The sequence below is a fragment of the Adiantum capillus-veneris genome, chromosome 3 (genome assembly GCF_014529385.1).
Source record: "Adiantum capillus-veneris isolate H3 chromosome 3, ASM1452938v2, whole genome shotgun sequence".
NCBI classification, from domain to species: Eukaryota; Viridiplantae; Streptophyta; class Polypodiopsida; order Polypodiales; family Pteridaceae; genus Adiantum; species Adiantum capillus-veneris.
Genome location: NC_140933.1, coordinates 117,560,216 through 117,584,473, shown reverse-complemented (window position 1 = coordinate 117,584,473; position 24,258 = coordinate 117,560,216). Strand labels below are relative to the sequence as shown.

The following is a 24,258-nucleotide window of genomic DNA, read 5'->3' as shown; positions in this document are numbered from 1 at the left end:
GATTCCAACTCTTCTGGCACTTGTTTATGCATAGTCACTCCGTGGATGTACGTTGAGTGTGGATTTCTATTGTATGTAAGATTGTGGAGCCATTTTGGCATTCTTACTCATTGGCATTGAGTAGTGTTATGGTTTATGGTTTAGAGTCCTCTTTTGGAGATTTTAGAGGTCAAGTTGGACTCCCACTTTGACATGTTTTGTCAGCTTGGACGCAGTTTGGTGTTCTTGTATCCACTCTCGCAGGAGTGAGGATTGTGTATGCTAGTGTGGCTAGTGGCTTTGTCAGTCACAAGTTTCACAAGTTTTTGCAGACCTTTGTAGGCAATTTCTCTTGTGGGATGTGTTTGAGTTAGTTTGATCTCTATTTGTGTATATGGTTATGCACTTTAAGCTCTGTTGAGCAATTTGTCCCAAATTATGTGCTTGCAATTTGTAGTCTGTAGTGTGGCTGCAAACTTTGCCAGTCACAAGTTTCACAAGTTTTTTACAGACCTTTGCAGGCAATTTCTCTTGTGGGATGCATTTTGAGCTAGTTTCTCTTTACTTACATATATGGTTATGCACTTTACGCTCGGTTGAGAAATTTATCCCAAATTATATGGTTGCAATTTGCAGATTGTGGAGCTCTTTTTTGCATATGTGAGCATCGGTTTTGATGCATTTGATCATGTTTTCCATGATTATGTAGTGGTCGAGTTATCTCCCACTTTGTTGCCATTTTGACATGGTATATGGTAGAGATTATACTTGAGGTTTTACTCAATTTACAGGGGATACTTTGTCAGATTTCTCCCAGGTTTTCTCGCCATAGTTTCTTGACATTGACTTATAGAAGCAGACATGTGTAACAATGAGAGACGACGGTCTCGTTCTTACCGATACGTAAAATGTTGGCATTGTGGTCACACATGACACATTAGGCGCCGTTGTTTCATACGTATGCGACAGCAGCGGAGATGTATGTTGAGATGCAGATACGGCTTTGAAACATGTTAGAGAGGCCATTACACTGGTAGTCTATGCCAGTGACAGTGATGTCATGCTTGCCTCTAATGTACCTCTTGCAGATATGTCTATGGATAGTACACTTTCTCCAAGTGGTTGCTAGATGAGGATGCAGTTTTCCACGTCGCACCGCATCATGACTGGTTTAACACCTTCTCTAGTGGGATCCTTGGTTGTGTGCGCTTGGTTGATGGTTCGACGTTTGACATAGAGGGTGCATGAGACGTTTGTTTGTCATTGCCCAATGGTGTGTCATACACGCTACAACATGTGCGTTATGTTCCTCAGCTGAGATAGAGCTTGATTTAAGTGAGAGAGCTAGTAGACTTTGGTTGTTAGATACTGCTTAGAGATAAGTCTTTTCAGATGCATTGCGGTTCATTAGCAATTTCCAAAGAAGCCCACAACGGCTTGGTATATCCTATGCATGTATCTGAGGTACAAGACGACATAGTCTCGATTTTGTTGCAGACATGCTTTGAGCGAGAGATGAGGCGTGTCTCCTTCATGGGTGAGCTCCACCATGCTCATGAGACAAAGCATTTAGCTGTGCAGGATGTGCCAATAGACTTTCTAGAGACAGAAGTAGAGCGGCAGTGCTCTAGTGAGACACAGCAGGTGTTGTCAGAGTTTGTGTAGGTAGAGGTAGAGCAATTCTACTCCCTAGAGACACAAGCAAAGATGATAGATATGGATTTTTTTAATATGCTCATGCTAGAGGTTGATGAGGTGATATCAAGATGCATGCATCAAGTCCATATGGATGAGGGGGCGGTCCTCTAGGAGTTAGAGTCAACACATCCATTTGTGATAGCTAGTCCTGATGATGTAAGTATGCACATAGTGCAGAGGAGGTGTGTACAGCCACGTTTGTGCAAATTTCATCAGCATTCGAGCATCTCATGTACGACTTGTTAGTGTGAAGGCCCAACCTAGCAACTGCAATGGGAGCATTTGCAGTAGGGATTGTCAATCGTGCGATCACTAACACTAGCATGATGCATATTGGAATTTTGCAGACCATATAGAGTAGTCTACAAGATTTACATGCAGGTTGCATGGGTATGCATGCTCGTCTACCATGAGAGCTGATATGACTGCATGTAGATCAACTGAGCGAGCCAATGGGTGTAGGTTGAGAAAGTCTCGCCTATTTTTGATGGGCACGGATGGAGAGTGCAAGAGAGGGAAGGATAAGGGGGAAGGGGATGCAGAAGCAGACACACTTCCTTTGGTGGAGCTAGTGAGAGAATGCATGTCACTCTCCTTATTGTTCATTATTACCAAATGAATAAGTGGGCGGGCCCGCCTGGCCATAACCGACCACGGGTCTGAAACCCAAACATCTTGCATGCGCTTTCGCCAAATGACAAAGTTTGAGCCATCAAACTTTTTGATGTAGTGCTCTTCTCTTTCAAAAGCACTACTCCGCTTCCATGTTTACAAGAATGTAGCCAAAAAACTTCATGGAAGATTGCCTGGGATAATTTTGGCAGAGTTTCCCCTAGAATAGGAGCAAAAACTCAAACCAAAATGTAGTACAATCACTGTGTAAGAATAGCTAGAAGTTTCAAGAACGTATAAAACAGACTTGCGGGAAAAATCCGGTAGAGTCTCCTTCGTATGAGGAGTCAAGACTCAACTCAAAAACACATAAACTGCTTAAAAGAACAATCATTGGGCATATATTGTGCAAAATCACTGCTGTGTGACTGCCAACTCGACATCAAAAGCACAAAAAACCTTCCAGATACATGCCTTATGGTGAGGGTACCGTAAAGGGGAACTCCAACTCTACCTACATCACGGAAGGTATCTCAATATTTGAGAATAACCTAGCTCAAAGAAAACCTCATGCTATGGACCTTCCAAAGGCTAATGCGGACACAAAAGGACTAGCCACAGTCTCAAAAAGGGCTCTTCCGGTTCGAGTCTCAGAAACGGCCAGGAAAAACTGCCAAAATAGCCAAAAATGGCTCCACATGTAGTACAATAGGTAGTGTCCGCAACTCAACGTCATGAGTGAACAACGCTCAAGCAAGCGCCAAGAGTTGCTGCATGCAGTAAAAGTGATCCTTGCGGGGATATCTGCCCTCAAAAGAGCTCAGTAGCACTAGGTGTGCTCACACAAAAATGCATTTGTCAATGCATTTTTCCGTAGAGAAACTGCTATTGAAATGTCTTATAAAATCGCATGAAAAATCGTTGTGTTTGTAATGTCTAAAAACCTAGAGAATTTGTGTGTGAACGGGCTCAAAAGCCCCATGTAACCTGTAACCTGCATGTCGGTGTCAGTATATGCCGATTTTTTCCGTCGGGCAAAAATGCGCCAGTCAAATAGCCACTAAAGGTGCTCGGAGTCAAAACGATGCCATAGAGCGCGATTTTTGTACTCGGTGCCAATGCCGGGTGTCACTCCTCTATGGTAGAGGCACCTCACCCGTGCATATGGCAAGCACTCGTCCATGGGAATGCTGCTCGGTGTCGAGGTCGGATGTCAAAAATCCACCGCAATGAGAAGTGATGTTGAGCTGATGCCGAAAAGCAAGAATTGGTGATGATGTCAATGTCAATGTTGCCTTCCACCGCCGGACAAAAGCCTCCAAAACCCGAGGTGATGAGGCACCTCCCTGCTCGCTCTATCTCATTCGTTCGCTCTCAAAATTGGGTCTCTCACTCTCTTGGTTGCTCTCTCACTACTCTCTCTATCTCCAAGCTCGGGGTGTGTGAGTCGGTGTGTGAGAGCGGGGGCCGGAGGATCGGGGGGGTTTGTCGAGGGCTCCATGGGAGTGAGCCCTTGCACACAAGTGTGTTAAGGTTGAAATTAAAATAAAATAAAATTTATTCTACTGATGTACTGGCGAGAATTGCAGGTTGACTTTTGATGAGCTTTGCAGAGCCCCAATTTGTTGTCGAACCTCTGTCTTTACCAACGCTGTAGGCTCCCAAGCTTGCTTGGCGACTTCAATTCCTGTTCTACTCAATGTTGCAGTCCCAAGCTTGTGAAGCTCTACCTGCTGCCTCTTTGAATGTTGACTAAGGCTTGCACTTACTCACCCCCAAGCTCTCGATTGCTCAAACTTACTGCTCGTGAGCTTCAAGGTCTGCTTGCTAATAAATCTTATCTCGCTACCCATTTACCTCCAATTGCAAGGCTTTCCCTTAATTCCTACTTTGCTTCAAATTTTGTTGCATCGATTTTTTGCACATTTCTCGATTGCACCTCGATGCCAAGCTCAACTCCTGCAGTCAAATGCCTACTAATTTCGTTGTCAACCTTAAAGTCCTTCAAGGCTTACCTGATTTGCACAAAACTTCTTTGCTCGCTGCCAACCTGCCCTTGGAGCTCGAATTTTTTGTCATGAGGCCCGATTTCTTGCTTGGTTATGGCGCCAAGGCACTTGCCCGACCTATTGCGTTCTTACTTCACAACTTGCCAAAGCTCTCAAAGATTCTCGATAGGGGTCGTTGCACATGGTGGGAGTAGTTGGGGCTCGGAGTTGCTCCTAAGCTTTGATACCAATTGATGGGCACGGATGGAGAGTGCAAGAGAGGGAAGGAGAAGGGGGAAGGGGATGTAGAAGCAGACACACTTCCTTTGGTGGAGCTAGTGAGAGAATGCCTCTCACTCTCCTTATTTTTCATTATTACCAAATGAATAAGTGGGCGATCACCCACCCGGCCATAATCGGCCATGGGCGTGAAACCCAACAGTTTTCTTATACATACTAGTAGTTTAGCTAGTAGGATCCACTTATCGACACATTCACCTTTAAGTGGGAGGTTATTGGGGTACAAGCATATGTGCCTTGCCCGCCGCCCAGGCTATGGGCATCCGCCCACCCCCACTGATACCTTATTCTCGTGTACATATACAAACAATAAGGGGCAGCTCATACTAGAGTCTTGCTCGCCCCACACACTGTGTATTCTCTCCTTCCCGCACGCACACCGCACCGCATACGCATGCATCGACTTACACGCACAGTTCAACATCCTCTCAGCACAGTGATTCACAGATGGCTAAGTCCATTGTAAAACGAGCGGCACCTATCGATTAAGAAAAGATTATCGATGACATGCTCAAGAGGCTAAATCCTCTTGTAAGGTCTGGTTTGAGGGAGTTTAAGTGGTGAAAAATTCAGAGGAAATGGACAAACCATACGAGGGAAGAGTGCTACTATAGCATGGAATATGCTAGGGAGAGGTATATACAAGATGTTCCAGTAGCACCTACTCCACCAAGATACATTACGGGGAATGCGCCAAGTCCATTAGGACTTTCAAGACCACAGCCTGTCTTAGGACAACCACCTCCGCTACTAGGTGATAGAAGTCCTGTAGACATGAGATACACACCGATGATGGAAGCATCTAATAAACAAGTACTAGTACCAACTACAATGTATTATAACAACCAAAGCGGGTACTGCCCTTCAAAGCGATCGAAGATGAGAGAAACACGTGGAGTGGTGAGGCCGGTACAACCTCCACCTCGTGCGTTTTGACCTGAAGAAAGAAGGTATGAGATGGACGAAAGGACATTGCGGTTCATTGTGAATAGCGGCTTAGCTAGGTTAGAGCCTATTTACAAACAAGAGGAAATGCAAGAAGAAGCTCCTCAACCATACATAGATTGTCACAAAAGCTATGACAACCACTTAGTCAAACAATGTCCTCAGATAGAGATCACTCAACTAAATGCCTATTGTCTTGACTGTGGCATCATTCACTTGATCCTCGACTGTCCAAAAAACCGAAACCAAATCAGAAAGATCACAACAAATGTCTTAGGGATTGTTCAGCTACCCAGTAGCTCGGAAAACAAAAACGATGTACTAGTTCAAGTAGTTACGAGAGTGCAATCTCCATCCCATTCCCTTGATTGAATGCTCAAAAAAACTTTGAATGTCCTCTTGTTTTGGTTGAATCTCTTCCTCAAGTGTAAGCTGCTTATATAGACTGTAGAAAATAAGATTTCCTTGAGCTCAGGAATCTAGGATTGCAATGGCCTCCACTTGATTGCCGCCAAGCTTTCAAAAGCCATTGATTGCAATGGCCTCCGCTTGATTCCCGCGGCCTTGGATCCACCGTATGCTCCTCTTCAAAATCTGTCACTTTGATTACATTGATCCGTAGTGGTGGTCCTTGCTAATACTATTGTCGTAGAAGCTTCCATTTTGACATGCGCTCCTTAGCTTCGTCTTAGGCTTCTTTGACTATGCGTTGCTTTTCTTAAGATTGTTTCTTTTTCGCATGGATTTGTTGAAGCATGTTCTGGGTAAGTGGTAGATGATATTTTCTAAGCCGATAGCCACTAATCCAGTGAGGCATTTCTTCACCATCCAATGTAGCAAGCTTGACAACTTCACTTCGTGATATATTAGTGATTACCAAGGGTCCCATCCCTCGCTTTTCAAGTTTTTTTTGCATGTCGTTTCAATGTATAAACCAGGACATAGTCTCATGTTTTAAACTCTTTCAAACATACGTGCTTATCGAAAAATTCCTTTTGTCTTCTTTTTTGAGCGTAGATAGAAGCTACAACTTTCAAGCAAAGCTCATTTAGTTTCTCTAGGTCATCGATTCTTGAAGACAATTCATGGCCTGTCCATTTGAGTTGTTTAGCTACTCTTAGTGTTGGGATCAGGACCTCTATAGGCAAGATCGCATTAAGACCGAACACCATGTTGTACGGTGTTGTTCCAATAGATGTTGTATAGGCTACCCTATAAGCCCATAGTGTAGTGTGTAACGGTTGGTCCCAATCTGCACTTGAATCTGATACAATTTTTGTCAAGCAGTGCATAGGGTCTTATTTATAGCTTCAGCCTGCTATCCATTAACCTATGGATGGTATGGAGTAGACTTCTTGTGAACTACCATGAATTCATCCAAAAGATTTTCAATAACTTCATTAATGAAATGTGTGCCACAATAACTGACAACTTCTAGGGGTAGTTCATATCTAACAAAGATATTTTCATATAAAAAGTATGCAGTGATCCTTGCATCTGCTTTTTGTGTGGCCTTATCTTCATCCCATTTTGTGAGATAGTCCATAGCCACAATGATATATTGGGTATGAGTTTTGTAAGCGGGGGGTGAAATCGGTCCAACAAAATCTATACCCCACTCCCGGGGGATTCACTAGTAGTACTAGGAAGACGTCACCTGCGTGCACCAAAACTGCCATTTTACCCCCTGTATACGGTACCCTCCTTTGTAAAATCTACCTTTTTGGCCTCATAAACCCCCCTATTGTACACTCACGTGACACCATACGGTAATCCTTAGTGAAGACCCCGGGACCCCACTTAGCAAAAGCTCTGGCTCCCATCATTGGTCTTAAAAGCATCTCATCCTTCCTAATCATCACTTTGGTACGATGATAAGAATCACATCGCTTAACGTATTTGTTAGCATCCACGTATAATGTAGACCACCATATTCTAGTGGTTAAGACAATTTTTATGGTCTTATCCCCTGAAAAATGGCATGCACTGAGTCCTTCATGTGTCTGCTCCAGGATTGGCAAATACATGCTTTTCAATGTACTCCCGTATATTAGTGCACATATTCAGCCAATAAACTCCTAATTGTTGCAAGCGCTGGTCTGTTTTCTTTTGCGATCAATGAAATGCTAAGTCATGAACATGTGCTTCCAACATATAACTGTCGTACTCTTCTAGACTTATGCCTAATCATAAATGTTATCCGAGTCTAAATGATACAAACGTCCGTCACGTAATTGGAAAATACCTTGATTGTCAAACCGTTCATCTTTGCTTTCATGCCGTGTTCTCTTGAATTCTCGCCTCCATAGGATAGTAAATTGACTATCTCCTCATATCATTTTGGTATCATTTCAACGCTAAAAATATATGCATCGGGGATGTCATCGTCTACTTCTTCTAGAGCTTCTCCATTTGGAAATCTGGAAAGGTGACCTACTCATAGATGCATCTTCCCTTTTTTAACCACTACAGTAAAATCGAACTCTAGAAATATAATAAACCATCGTACAATTCTTTCGATATTGCAAGGTTTGTTTACGAGGTATAAGAGGGCTGATAATCGGTGAAAAACACAAATTTGTTTGCAAGAAGATAATGCTGGAATTTCTTCACATCATCCCAAGCCCCTCTCTCTCTGTGGTTGCGTAGTTATTTTTAGCACTGTTAAGCTGCCTAATTGCATAATAGACTAGGAAATCCATATTTCCTTCTCTTGGCTTGGGCAAGATGCATCCAATAGCAAATGCCAAAGCGTCAATATGAACATGAAACGCCTTCTCCCAATCTGGTGCTTTCAATACTAGAGCTGATATGCGTGCTTTCTTCAATCTTTCAAATGATTCCTCACACTCATTCATCCACACAAAGGCTATTATAAGTCTGTAAAGGGATTGAGCAATGATTGCATACATGTGTATAAACCTCCTGTAGTAACCACAATGTCCCAAAATGCATTGTACTTGCTTTGCATTGTTTGGTTGAGGCATTTCTACAATTACTTTTATCTTGTCAAAATCGGTAGATATGGCATTCTCAGAGACAATATGTCCGAGGATTCTACCTTTTCTAGCCATAAATATGCACTTTTCCGGGTTAAGATAGATCCTATAAGTCCTGTGTTAAGTATGGAGCCTGATTTACCCTTGTAATTTTATGTGGTAACAGCGCACATTTGTAAGGCCCCCATTATGAGGAGAAGCCATCGTGCATGAAGGAAAATCACTCACCGAAAACCAAATTTTCAAGGACAAGAATCAGGGGCAACTTAAGAGGCTTCGAGGGCGGAGGCCCCCGAGACTTTTTTTTCGCCGGAATATTATGGCTGGACGGCGGCCGGAAAGTGGTCGGAAAACAACCGGTCGGTTGGCCGGTGGCCGGTAGTCAATGGCCGGTGGCCGGTGGTCGGAAGTCAATGGCCGGTGGCCGGTGGCCGAATTCAAAAGCGGACTTGTCTTCTCAAGGGCGGCCACACATGGGCGGATTGGAGGGTCCGATTTGGACTTATTCGCACAAGGGCGGCTACACATGGCTGTCTCTCATAAGAGAGGGAAGCCCTTTTGGCCTATAAAAGGAGGCCATTTCTACACACATTTGATAGTGTGAAGTTGATGCAACAAGGTGAGTGTGAGGTGGTGAGAGTGAAGCAAGGCGGGAGCTCTATCAAGGGTTTAATCCCTTTGTAAAGTACTTCTTCTTTTGAAGTGCTAAAGCCATTGAGTGGCTGCTTTCCCGTGGACGTAGCCCACATTGGGTGAACCACGTATATCATGTGTACTATCTCTCTCTCTCTCTCTCTCTCTCTCTCTCTACTCTATAATCTCTTGTGTGTGAAATCTATCTCTCCATTAAGTAATCTACTCAAAAATCTATTTAGCTGCGTCTTATTTTCTAACAACTGGTATCAGAGCAAGGTTTGCTCGTAGCTAAATTATCTCAAGGAAAGGATTCCTTGAATTGAGTGGGAGTTATGGCGCAGGAAGGGAAGCTCAAGATTGAGAAGTTCAACGGCAAAAACTACCAACATTGGAAGATGCAGATTGAAAACTATCTCTACCAGAAGGACCTCTATTTGCCACTAGGCGGTCTTGCGAAGAAGCCCGCAACAATGGCAGATGAAGCATGGATTGTCCTTGATCGAAAGGCACTGGGAACAATCTGGTTAAGCTTGGCATCAACGGTGGCCTTCAATGTTTCGGAGATGAAGACCACGGAGGACTTGATGAAGTCACTTGACGACTTCTACGAGAAACCATCAGCATCCAATAAGGTATTTCTTATAAAGCGCTTGTTCAATCTAAAGATGGCAGAGAATGGTTCAGATGCAGAACACCTAAATGACTTTAACACAAACATAAGTCAACTTCGATCAGTGAAAATCAATTTCAATGACGAAGTGCGAGCTCTCCTTATACTATCATCTCTATCGGATAGTTGGGACAGCCTTGTGATGGCTGTAAGTAATTCTATCTGTGGCACAAATACTCTTAAGTTTGATGATGTTGTGGGTGTTCTCCTAAGCGAGCAAATGCGAAGGAGAAGCACAGGAGAATCATCAAGTGCTTCACTATCAGTGGAAACAAGAGGAAGGCCTAAGGAGAGGTTCAAAAACCAAAAGGGTCGTGATCGCTCAAGGCAGAGCAAGTCACGCACAAAGTCAGTTCTTGAATGTTGGAACTGCGGCAAGAAGGGCCACGTCAAGAAGGATTGTTGGTCCAAGAAGAAGAAGGAGACAGAGTCTCAAGACAACAAGCCAACATCGGAGGCCAATGTGGCAGGTAAAGTAGAGCAAGATTCTCTAATTCTCTCATTAGACAATGTGTCTAATTCCTGGATAGTAGATTCTGGGGCTTCATTCCATGCGACACCACACAAGCAACATTTCCAAAACTACACCAAAGGTAATTTTGGGTATGTATACTTGGGAGATGATGAAGCTTGTGAGATTGTCGGCAAAGGTACAGTTTCTGTCAAAACTGCTAACGGAAATGAATGGAAGCTTAAAGATGTTAGGAATGTTCCTTCTCTTTGCAAAAATTTGATCTCTACAGGACAATTGGACGATGAAGGTCACAACATTACATTCAGAAACAAACGGTGGAAGATCTCAAAGGGATCCTTGGTGGTTGCCAAGGGAGAAAAAGTCGGTACACTTTACTTGTGTACTGTTAGTGTTGGAATTAGGGTTGCAGAGAAACACACACAGCTTGGAGAAGACGAAGGAAGCTCAAGGCACACAATAGAGAGTGTGTTACTTAGTGTGCAATGGAAAGATAGATAGCCCTAGAGTGATGGGCGTATATACAATGCACGGGGGAAAAAACCTCCTAAAGAGGGAAAAAATGCCCCGGCGGTCCTAGTGTGTTCACACACATCACTACCACATGTATATGGTAACAAATCCCCCCTGGAGTGATGCGGTGAACGAGAGCTGGCACATGAGTAAAGGGAAGTGCCATGCCCTGAGGACAGGATCAGTCCACAAAGGGGAGTAAGCCCAAAGCTTTGCGGAAAGCTTCAAGCTTCTCACGAGACAATGCCTTTGTGAAAAGATCTGCAAGGTTGTCCTGTGTTGGCACATAAGCCAAGCTGATCTCTCCTGCTGAGAGCCTCTCCCTGACATAGTGGTAATGCACCTCAATGTGCTTTGTGCGAGCATGAAAAACTGGGTTCCTCGCAACTGCCAATGTGCTCTGACTGTCAGTGTAGATAGTGTTGGCAGTGTCCTGTCCAACACCCAAGTCAGCCATAAGGCGTCTGAGCCATACACACTCAACCGTAGTTGTGAAGACTGCCCTGTACTCAGCCTCACAACTCGAAGTGGCCACAGTAGGTTGCTTCTTGCTCAACCATGATATACATGAACTGCCAAGCATGAAACAAAAACCACTTGTGGACACTCGCGTGTCAAAACAACCAGCCCAATCTGAGTCCGAAAAAGCATGTAAGTCTGGCGGCAATGATCCCCCCTTGGGATAAAACAAGCCAAGATGTAAAGTGCCACTAAGGTAGCGGAAAATCCTCTTGACAGCCTGCCAATGCTTAGACCCTGGGCTATGCATAAATCTGCTGACCTGCGAGACTGCAAACTGAATATCTGGCCTCGTGTTGCATACATAAATGAGGCAGCCAACAGCAGTTTGGTAAAGAGTGACATCAGCAGGATCGCCAGCATCATGTAGACTCAACTTCAAACCTGTTTCCATGGGAGTGGCAATAGGTTTGCAATCCTCAAGTCCAAACTTACATAGCAATGTCTCTATGTAACTTTTTTGACACAAGGCAATACCACCATCACACTGCATAAACTGTATACCCAAGTAATGATGCAACAGCCCCAAATCTTTCATCTTGAAAGTAGCATTCAAATCAGCCTTAAATTCAGCAATATGTCTCTCATTTGGTCCAGTGATCAGCAAATCATCAACATAAAGAACCACAATGAGAAATACATCATCCTCACGCTTTACATACAATGTGCTTTCTGTTGGACTGTTACGAAAGCCTCGTTTAACCAAATGAGTGTCAGCTTTCTCATACCAAGCACGAGGAGATTGCTTCAACCCATACAAAGCCTTCTTACATTTGCACACTTTGTCCTCTTGTCCTTTTATGACAAAACCGCGAGGCTGCGTTACATAAACTTCCTCAAATATGTCACCATTCAAGAAAGCAGTAACAATGTCTGATTGATGTACATCCCAACCAAAATGAGCTGCCAATGCACATAGAAAACGCACAGTAGTCATACGACAAGTGGGAGCAAAAGTCTCTTCATAATCTATGCCTTTTTGTTGTGCATAACCCTTTGCAACAAGTCGAGCCTTATGGCGATCGATCTCACCATCCGGCTTGCGTTTCAACTTGTAAACCCACTTCGTACCAATGGCCTTTTTGCCAGGAGGCAAATCACATAAAGTCCATGTGTCATTCTCTATAAGTGCATCATATTCTGATTTCATGGCAGCAATCCAATTTTCTGAATTCTGTGCTTCATCAAAAGACAGAGGCTCCTCAACATCATGTAAACTAGACACAGCCAAAGCATAACAATCTGATGCATAAGATGCATGGCGAGAGCCTGAACGAGTACGACTAGATAAAGGTGCATCCAATTTACTGTCGTGCAAAGTGTGCACCAGCCATTTTGGCATACCTCTAGCCTGCTCATTTTCAGCCCTTTCCTCATCAAGTACATCATGTACATCTGCATCAGTAATAGGCTGTTCTAAAACATTTTCAGAAACCCCCATAGGCTGTACATTTGCCTCATTGGAACTTACATTCGTATTTCCACCACTGAAAAGAGGCAACAAAGTGTCATAAATGTCCTGTGAGCTTACATTACTGTCTCTAGTACATGACAGCAAGGGTTGAACAGAATCTTCCACAAACACTACATCCCGTGAAACCAAAATACGTTTTGTTTGCGGGTGATACAACCTGTAACCTTTGCTTTCAGCACTATAACCAACAAAAATACATTTGACAGCCTTATCATCCAATTTTCTGCGCTGCACTTGTGGCACCAAAGCATATGCCAAACAGCCAAAAACACGCATGTGCTCAATAGAAGGTTTTCTATCATGCCATGCTTCATATGGAGTAATAGACTGCAAAGCTTTCGTAGGACACCTGTTAAGTACATAAGTGGCACACATGATGGCCTCAAGCCAAAAAGAATGCGGCAAAGCTTGACTTTTGACCATACATCGTGCCATTTCCGTTAGTGACCTGTTTTTCCTCTCAGCAACACCATTTTGCTGAGGTGTATAAGGCACTGTACATTGGTGTTTTATCCCACGACTAGCCAGAAATGCATTAAATTCATGAGACATATACTCCCCCCCTCGATCGGAACGGAGGGTGCCCATAGTACATTTTGAGACATTTTCAGCCATAGCCAAAAATTGTTTGAAGCACATAAAAACTTCGGACTTCGCTTTAAGCGGAAATACCCACGCATGCCTGGAGTAATCATCAATGAAAGTCACGAAGTACAGGTAATTGCCCAAGGACGGAGTTTGCATGGGCCCACAAACGTCACTATGCACAAGCTGCAACCTGCATGTGGCCCTAACTGAACCATCCTTTGGAAACTTAGAACGCTGCATTTTACCCAGAATACAGCCTTCACAAACATGTTTGATAGGTGCTTCAAGAGGCGGCAAAGAAGCAACCATATCAGATTTCTGCAAACGCAGCAAACTGGCAAAATTCAGATGACCAAAACGTGCATGCCAAAGTTTTGCATCTGAAATAGCCCTTGAATCTGCAACAGCATTTGCAAAATTTTGTCCACACTTGTCATACAAAGTGAGCTTATACAGCCCACGGCACAAAAGCCCAGATGCAACAATTTCATCACCAAAACTGAGATCATGAACTGTACATCTGTCATCCACAAATTTGACTACAAGTCCAAGTCTAGCAAGTGCGGATACAGACAAGAGATTCTTCTTGATCCCAGGTACATAAAGTGCATCAACAAGTGTGAAGGAACTGCCATTAGCAGCAGTGAGCACAATCTTTCCAACTCCCTGAACTGGATAAGAGGCGTTGTTGGCACAAGTGACTGAATTCCCATGAGGGACAGACTCGAGAGAGGTAAACAATTCACGATGTGAGGTAATGTGCTTTGTAGCACCACTGTCGAAATACCACACATGTGAATCTGCAGCAACTGACAAGCATGCATCATGGACAGCAGGATTGTAAGTGCACTCTGCGCTAAAAGCCCATTCTGCATCAACATCAGCATCACAATCTCCTTTCACAGAAGACTCAACAATGGCTGCATTTGTAGTGGAACCAGCATTTGCAGTTGAACCACCCTCTTTCTTCTTAGCCTCTTTGGCCTTCAACTTAGGACACGACTTGATCAAGTGATCATTGGCTTTACAATAATGGCAACGCATCTTCTTTTTGCCCTTATCACCAGAATTGCCAGACGAAGTGCTGCCAGCAGAAGCATTAGGAAGAGAAATTTTGCCACTCGCAGCAGAACCATAAGAAGTGGCTGCATTACTGTTACCACCCTTTCTTTGAGAAGCAATAAAAGCCTGTTCAACTGCACGCTGCCTAGTCCTGTTTTTTCTAGAAAGTGACTCTTGCAACAGCAATGTGCATAATGCATCAAACTTGACAACTTCAGGATTTCCTTGGGTCATCAGTCTCCAAGTACTAGCAAAAGTCTGGTAGGAATCTGGTAAGGCATCAAGAACAGTCTGCACAAGGGAACTGTCAGAAATGACTTCACCTGCAGAAATGAGTTGCTCATTGATATCCTTGACACTAGCAAGGAAAGTGTCCATATCATCTTCCTCATGCATAATCTTCGACTCTAGCTCTTTACGCAGCAAAGCAATTTTAGCCTCATTGCGGCTTGCATAAAGACCTGCTAGAATATCCCAAGCCTGTTTTGCAGATTTTGCTGAACGGATGTGAGGAATAATGGTGCGCTTCACAGACAACGCAATCAATGCATGAGCCTGCGCATCCTTAACATCCCAACGAGCTTGTTCTGCTGTAGGCAAAACAACTCTAACAGCTGCAATCCTTGCAGCAAGACCTGCAACATCCTCAATATCGCCTACATCTTCAGAACCAGGACGTACATCAATGCCCTGCACAATGTTCCAGACACCTTTTGACACAAGAACGTGTTGCATCATATAAGCCCACATAGGGTAGTTGTCCCCATCCAACCTGTCCTCAGCAGCAAACATCTTGAACACATCTGTGTTGTTGTTGTCAGCCATGGTAAATGCTGCACCTGATGTGAAAACTGCCCGAAAATAGGAGAAATGGAGCGGGAACAACTTGTGCTATATAGCACAAACCGTAGAAGACTATAAGGCACCTGTTATGCAGAAAACGGCACTGACAGAAAATCTGCACAAAATGACGAAATAACCTGTGCAGTACTGCCCGTAGTGGAAACGGAGGCCGAAATGAGCCCAAATCAAAAATCTGAGCAGACCGAGCTCTTTGAGCCCTCCCAAAATATTTGTCGACCATCGAACGCTTGCCAAAGCTCACTGAAATCGGAGAAAGTGAGCAGGCGTGTGCTGGAGCAGCTGGCGACTAAGCCCGGGAGGACGTGACCTGCTCTGATACCAATTGTTGGAATTAGGGTTGCAGAGAAACACACACAGCTTGGAGAAGACGAAGGAAGCTCAAGGCACACAATAGAGAGTGTGTTACTTAGTGTGCAATGGAAAGATAGATAGCCCTAGAGTGATGGGCGTATATACAATGCACGGGGGAAAAAACCTCCTAAAGAGGGAAAAAATGCCCCGGCGGTCCTAGTGTGTTCACACACATCACTACCACATGTATATGGTAACAGTTAGCACGCAACCTTCAGCTTGTGCAACAACTACAGAAGTTGATAGTGCAGTGTGGCACTACCGACTTTGGCATATGAGTGCCAAAGGAATGCAAATCCTTCAAACAAAGAAGTTTCTACCAGGTTTGAAAGAAGTGGACTTAGAGTTCTGTGAAGATTGTGTTTATGGTAAACAAAAGAGGGTAAAATTTCAAAAATCAGGAAATGAAAGAAAAATAAAAAACTTGAGTTGGTTTATTCTGATGTTTGGGGTCCTGCAAGTACACCATCACTTGGTGGCTCATTGTACTATGTAACATCCATAGACGATGCGACTAGAAAAACATGGGTTTATGTCATGAAGAATAAATCCGATGTATTTTCCATATTTCAAAGGTGGAAAGCCTTTGTGGAGAATGAAACATGTACCAAGGTTAAATGCCTCACATGCGACAATGGAGGCGAATATTGCAGCCAAGCTTTTGAAAGCTTTTGTGCTAGCAATGGCATTCAGAGGCAAAGGACAACCCCAAGGACACCTCAACAAAATGGGATTTCGGAAAGGATGAACAGGACAATCATGGAACCAGCACGAAGCATGCGGCTACATGCAGGCCTACCGCTTGAGCTTTGGGCGGAAGCTGTAAGTACGTCTGTGTACTTAATCAATCGGTCACCCTCAACGGCATTGGATGGGGGAGTTCCAGAAGAGGCATGGACAGGTAAACCGGTGAATTATGCATTTCTCAAAGTGTTTGGGTGTGAGGCTTTCATGCACATAGATAAAAGCCTAAGATCAAAGCTAGATGCAAAGTCCAAAAAGTATTTCTTCATTGGCTATGGAGAAGGAGACTTTGGGTATCGCCTATGGAATCCTGAAGATGGTAAAATCTTAAGGAGTAGGGATGTAATTTTTAATGAACAAAATATGTACAAAGATTACTTGGAAAGAAAACAAACAAAAGAAACAGGTGATGAGTACATGGAGCTTGAGGACGGTGAAGACTCAAGGACTGCAAACGGTGACAATGTGCAACAGCGTCAACCAAATGAGGAGCCTCAACCTATTCCCCGAAGATCTACAAGAGCAAGTAGACCTCCAGAAAGGTTTTTTCCTTCCTTCAACCATCTCTTGATCTCAGATTCTGGAGAGCCGGAATCATACGAAGAAGCTATGCAACATGAATCCAAAGAAGAATGGACGAAGAGCATGCAAGTGGAGATGGACTCACTACATCGCAACCAAACATGGAAGTTGGTTGAGTTGCCTAAAGGTAAGCGGGCACTTCAAAACAAATGGGTGTACAAGCTAAAGGAAGAAGAAGGTGGGAAGAAAAGGTACAAGTCTAGGCTTGTGGTAAAAGGTTTTTCTCAAAAGAAAGGTATTGACTTCAATGAAATATTTTCTCCTGTTGTAAAAATGAACTCAATTAGGCTTGTCTTAAGCCTTGTGGCTGCTCATGATCTAAATCTCGAGCAAATGGATGTAAATACGACATTCCCTCACGGTGACTTAGAGGAGGAAATCTACATGCTTCAACCAAAGGGGTATGAACTAAAAGGTAAGGAGAAAATGGTTTGTAGATTAAAGAAGAGCTTGTATGGTTTAAAGCAAGCATCAAGACAATGGTACTTGAAGTTTGATCGATGGATGTTGGATCATGGATTCACAAGATGCAACTCGGATCACTGCGTCTACACGAAGAATTTGGGAGATGGGAAATTCATCATCTTAATGTTGTATGTTGATGACATGTTGATTGCAAGTGCTAACATGCAGGACATCAAAGACCTAAAAGAGGAGTTGTCCAAATCTTTTTCAATGAAAGATTTAGGTGCTACAAAGAGGATACTTGGTATGAAAATATCAAGGGACATGACGAAGAAGACAATAAAGCTATCTCAAGAAGATTACATCAAGAAGGTACTAGAAAGGTTTGCAATGCAAAATGCAAAACTAGTTTCTACATCTTTGGCTGGTCATTTTAAACTAACGAAGGATATGTGTCCAAAGACACAAGAGGAGATAGCCTATATGTCTAAAGTTCCATATGTTGTAGCGGTAGGTTCTCTAATGTATGCTATGGTCTGGACAAGGCCAGACATTGCACATGCAGTGGGAGTTGTGAGTAGGTTCATGGACAACCCAGGTAAAGAGCATTGGCAAGCTGTGAAGTGGATACTTAGGTATCTAAAAGGGACAACAACAAATGCTTTGTATTTTGGAGGAACTGATATTTTTCTAGAAGGGTATGCCTGATGCAGATATGGCAGGTGACAAAGATACTCGAAGGAGCACTACTGGCTATGTGTTCACGGTTGGAGGCACAGCAGTAAGTTGGGCTTCAAAGCTGCAGAAAGTGGTTTCACTTTCTACCACGAAAGCAGAGTATGTAGCAATGACGGAGGCAAGCAAAGAAATTCAGTGGCTTCACAGATTCTTAGAAGAGCTTGGATTCAAACAAGACAATTGTGTCTTGTATAGTGATAGCCAAAGCGCTATCCATCTTGCGAAGAACTCAGCCTTTCACTCAAGGACAAAGCACATTGATGTGAGATATCACTTCATACGCACTCTTTTGGAAGAGGGACAACTAAAGCTAGGAAAGGTGCATACAAGTGAAAATCCTGCAGACATGTTTACAAAGGTGGTCAACAAGGAGAAGTTGAGCTTTTGCTCATCTTCAATCGGGATTCAAGGATAAGAAGCCAGAATGGAAAGCAGTCACAGGTTTGGTTTGGAGATAGTCTCCAAGTGGGAGATTGTTAAGTATGGAGCCTGATTTACCCTTGTAATTTTTTGTGGTAACAGCGCACATTTGTAAGGCCCCCATTATGAGGAGAAGCCATCGTACGTGAAGGAAAATCACTCACCGGAAACCAAATTTTCACGGACAAGAATCAGGGGGAACTTTAGAGGCCTCGGGGGCGGAGGCCCCCGAGACTTTTTTCGCCGGAATATTATGGCTGGACGGCGGCCGGAAAGTGGTCGGAAAACAACCGGTCGGTTGGCCGGTGGCCGGTAGTCAATGGCCGGTGGCCGGTGGTCGGAAGTCAATGGCCGATGGCCGGTGGCCGAATTCAAAAGCGGACTTGTCTTCTCAAGGGCGGCCACACATGGGCGGATTGGAGGGTCCGATTTGGACTTATTCGCACAAGGGCGGCTACACATGGCTGTCTCTCATAAGAGAGGGCAGCCCTTTTGGCCTATAAAAGGAGGCCATTTCTACACACATTTGGTAGTGTGAAGTTGATGCAACAAGGTGAGTGTGAGGTGGTGAGAGTGAAGCAAGGCGGGAGCTCTATCAAGGGTTTAATCTCTTTGTAAAGTACTTCTTCTTTTGAAGTGCTAAAGCCATTGAGTGGCTGCTTTCCTGTGGACGTAGCCCACATTGGGTGAACCACGTATATCGTGTGTACTCTCTCTCTCTCTCTCTCTACTCTATAATCTCTTGTGTGTGAAATCTATCTCTCTCCATTAAGTAATCTACTCAAAAATCTATTTAGCTACGTCTTATTTTCTAACATCCTGCACTTCTCAAATACTTTTTTCAAGTGCTTTGTATGTTCGTCTCTCAAGAGAGAGTGCACACATAAGTCATCCATGTAAATTCCAAGAATATCCTAAAGGCATGTGCCATCAATCTCTAAAAGGTTGACGGGGCATTGATAAGGTCAAAAGGCATCACCCTATACGCGTATATACCCCATTCTGTGGCAAACGATGTCTTATATTGATCTTTAAGAGCAATGGCGAGTTGGTTATATCCTGAGAACCCATCTAAGAAGGAGTATTCCCGCTTACCTGCCACTCTTTCTAGGACATGGTCTGTAATAGGTAAAGGATAATTATCCCTTATCATGGTGGCATTAACCCTATTTAGATTCACACACACCCGTAGATTACCATTCTTATTAGGCACTCCCACAATGCGAGTTACCTAGTCATTGTGTTCTATCTCGTAAATAAACTCAGTCTTCTTCAATTTATCAATCTTCTCCTTGATGCGCTTAGCAAGTGTATCATTGTACATGTAAGGTCTCTATTGGCTAGGCTTTGCATCAGGTTTTAAAGGGATTGTGTGCTGGCATATCATAGGATCGACCCCTTTCAGGTCTTTATATGACCAAGCAAACACATCCTTGTATTCTTTGAGAAGACATATGAGCTTTTCCTTCTCTTCCGGATTTAGATCTATTGCTATGTAGGTTGGCCATGGCTCTTCTTTGAGTCCTACCAAGTCTATCTTCTTTGCATCATCGGCCCATTGTAGGACTCCTTGTCCTTTTGCTCTTGTTGAGGTTGCAACATCACTACCTTTTGATCTTCAATAGTGAAATTTCTGTAGTGGGATGGCACACTCATTTTGTCCTCATTTTTATCATCTTCCCCTTCCGCACTTTCTACTTCCATTGTCCACACTTCCCTAAGATTTTTCTTAAGCTCTCGCTACTTCTTTGCAAAGATCTTAGATTAAGGTTTTTGGCATACACCCTACACAAACAAGAAAACCCCCTAACAAGAATCTACAAGCCACAAGAAGAAGACCAAGTGCAGCAAATGATGCTCACTTTTTTCAATAGTTCATAGATGAACAAAAGCAAAGAAAACCCCTGCTCAAAGATTGAAGTCTTATCAGGGACAAAAAGAAGCCGGGAGAGGGGAGTGTTGAAGCAAGGAGCCCGACCACACCAATACAAATGGTCTTGCAATTTTTTTTTTGCTTAAATCATTTATTTTTTGTCTAAGCTGGCCTTGTAAATCTTGAACTCGAAAGAGTCCGATTATTTCCAAACCATTTTGTACTTAATGAAGAGGCTAGATGCGAGAGGCCATCACATTTTTGAAGTAGCTATCCCTTTCTAACCCAAACACCCAATTTTCTACCTTGGGTATATAAGCCAAAATTTATAATTATTAAGGATATGTTTTTTTTACTTTAGAGCTCACGTAGTGAAGAGTACATCTATGCTTGTGCACTCACTACTCTTTGCACGCATAAACATTGTTAATGAAACTTCATGTGTTGCTTCCTCATGCTCTTAGCATCATGTATATGTTCAATGTGCTATGTTTGAGTGTGTGTGTGTGTGTGTGTGTGTGTGTGTGTGTGTGTATGTGTGTGTGTGTGTGTGTGTGTGTACATGCGACGCAATGAGCAGTTTTAGCTCTAGGTAACCTAGTGTGCTTAAGTGGGGTTTAAGCGCTCATTTTGAGTTGTTGATGGTGTTTTAAATGAAACTAAGCATGGATAGAGGTAAGTAAGCCCTATAAGGAGCCAAATGATCCCTCATTTGTCAGATTTGATGAAGTTGAGAGGTGGCAACAATTGTGGTTGAGTGCTCACCTACTCGACGATAATATTTGTAGGTTTTGATGTTGAAAACCTATTGCATATAGCCTAGAGACCCCCAATCTCAAGTTTCATGTCATTTGGAGTTCATTTGACACCTCTATGACCATTTGAATGTTAGTTAGACCGCACGGGAGACTTAGTCATTTTCCACTTAGTTGCTTCCTTGTTTGAGAGTGATGTCTCTCTCCTCAGTGCATTGCCATTCGGGCATTGCATTCAACGTTTCAATGCACTACTCAGGTCGGCTACGTCCTCATGTTGACATATTTATGTTGGTTTGAGTTCTTGCTAGGCTGCATCGTTTGAGCATGGAAATCTATCAATATTGGCGGCGTTGCAGAGGACGTAGGACTTCCACTAGCAGAGGAGGTCGCGATGAGGTTCTTCTTTACCCAATGCCCAAGTGTTACAGTTCATTACCTTTATCTGGACGTAATTTTTTGGCTAGTATTTTTCAACGAGCGCTTTTTGGAATCCAACGAGCAGATTCCAAGAAGATTCTTTCTCCCTTCTGAACTTTTTTCTCCCTCCTTGGCTCTCTCTCTCTCTCTCTCACACACACACACACACACACACACACACATGTGTGTGTATGTGCTTTGATGATGGGTGTATGTGTGTCAAAAAAATAGTGGTAAATGGTTCTATCACTATACCACCCAAGCTTCTTCTTCTCCACCGTCATCTTCCTCTCTCTCTCTCTCTCTCTCTCTCTCTCTCTCTCTCTCTCTCTCTCTCTCTCGTATGTGTGTGCTTTGACGATGGTTGTATGTGTGTTAAAAAAAAACGTGGTAAATGGTTCTATCACTATACCACCCAAGCTTCTTCTTCTCCATTGTCATCTTCCTCTCTCTCTCTCTCTCTCTCTCTCTCTCTCTCTCTCTCTCTCTCTCTCTCAGATATGTGTGTGCTTTTTTTCAAAAAGTGGTAAATGGTTCTATCACTATACCACCCAAGCTTCTTCTTCTTCTTCTTCTCTCTCTCTCTCTCTCTCTCTCTCTCTCTCTCTCTCTCTCTCTCTCTCTCTCAAACATTCATAATTTGTAATTCTCTCTCTGTCAATATCCTCTCACTCAAACATGCAACTTGTCTTCTCAAATGTTGTGACATATTTTGGGCAACAAGATAAACCACCAAAGTGACAAGTGTCCTTCTATTTTGTCACATTTGTGAGCACTCGTACACGTGCAAAAAATCAATTTCAACGGTTTACACTCCATAATAATGGAAATCGATTTTGAACAACATTTAAAGATTGCAATATACAGTGGAATCACTGGAAGGCCTTCAATTTTATGTGTGAACATGACTAGCAATAAGGTCGCGACTTGCAATATGAGTATTGTTTCAAACAAAAAACACACCAATATCTACCAACCATGAAATTCATGGAAAAATGGTTGAGAACTTGCTGGATCCATGAAGTCATCTATCACAGTGTATGTGCCTGACATCATACGAAGAAAGATAGTGTGAAGATGGCAAAAATCATGCAAGCGGGCCTCCTCGATAATGAGTGCCAAGTGGTCTCTCCAACACACCATGACTATTGCGCCATCTGATAGTAAGAACTCTGCAGCCAAGGTGAATACATTGGAAAGGAGCTCGATAGAGAATGCATTCCATCGGGGTATGCCACCAATGTCGGAATCAAGTTTGCAATGTGTGGAAAGGTCTTCCCACACAAGTCGCACCCCTCCAAGTCGCTGATCAGGCTCCATTTTGACGGAGTGTGAGAGAGATCCAATCAAACGTTGGATCACTCGAAGGCTCCTAGCAATACATAAATACCATGCAAAAGAAGATTGAGAGAGTGCTTGCCAAATTCAAAGTGGGATCCAAAGTGTCATAAACTCACTTAGAAGAAATATTTGGATCCATGATAGCCTTCCGTGGATGTCATACATCAGCAAGTACTGCGAGATGTAATGGGTCTACGCCAACACTTAATATTTATGCCATTTGTGCGTCAGAGTGAGCCAAAAGTGTGTCAAACAACAAATTTAATGACCTGTTAGGTATCACAATTTTGTTGTTGTCAAAACAGACATTTGTTTGTGGTGGCATTTCTTACCTAGTGGAAAGGAGTCAAGTGGTTCGGATGGCCAAATAGAAACTGGGTGGCTGCCCTTGCTTTAAAAAGTAACAATGGATATGGTTTACTCAGGACCTTGGGATCTCAAGGCTTGGGAAGGACTGGATCTCCATGACTCCAAGTGACATTCACACCTTGCTCATAATCTGACCCGCCACCTTTGCGCTCGCTCTTTTTGCTCTGAAACTCTAAAAAATCACTCATGATTGGTTGTTCTCTCTTCTTGCCTTGCTCAGGGTATGGACTGCAAAGGCCTATTATAAGGGCGCCCAACAACCATCATCTAAAAAAAACAAGAGGAATAACTCCACCATTCATAATACACAATTTTAATATTGTATAGTTCAATACTTGTATAGCATGCGTCGGGCAGTACAAGTAAAATGTGGTTGCTCCTGTGCGTTGTGGGCAGCTCGTATGGTTTGCTTCCATCGCACAAAAGCCTTGCCAAAGTGCTTTTGTCAAAGAGCCTGCAGCGCATCGCTAAGGGACATGCCACAATCACGTGCGGGGCGTGCATGTAGCTTCTTTAACGTGGAGGTCTCGGCCTCCATCTTTTCGGCCACACTCAATACAATCCTGCACATTAAGTATTAGTAATGTGGCAATACTAGATAAGACCCCAAACTCTAGTGCTAGTACGCTCACCTTTCAAACTACCACCAATATATGTGCACTCTCAACCATTACGAGAAGGGCTTCTCCTGCGTCGAAATAGATGCTTCCACTAACGACAAATCGCCCTTGGCCAATATATCGATCATGCATTTTTTTGCAATATATCATTGGATAACATTCTTAATAAATTAAGGAGAACAAATAGTCCTTTCAAAAGCATATAGTACTTCGAAGGACTAATCCGCACCCGTGCAACCTCGGAGACTCTAAAGGGGGTCATTTTGCAACCCTTCTCTCCCCATCCCACAAAAGAGATAATTTTTTGGAAAAAATATGTTC

At 43.3% G+C, this 24,258-nt stretch overlaps 1 pseudogene; it reads left to right on the top strand.

The window, feature by feature from the left end:
• Positions 1 to 834: 834 nt before the first annotated feature.
• On the top strand, positions 835 to 2,296 carry LOC147461564 (uncharacterized; annotated as a pseudogene).
• Positions 2,297 to 24,258: the final 21,962 nt, after the last annotated feature.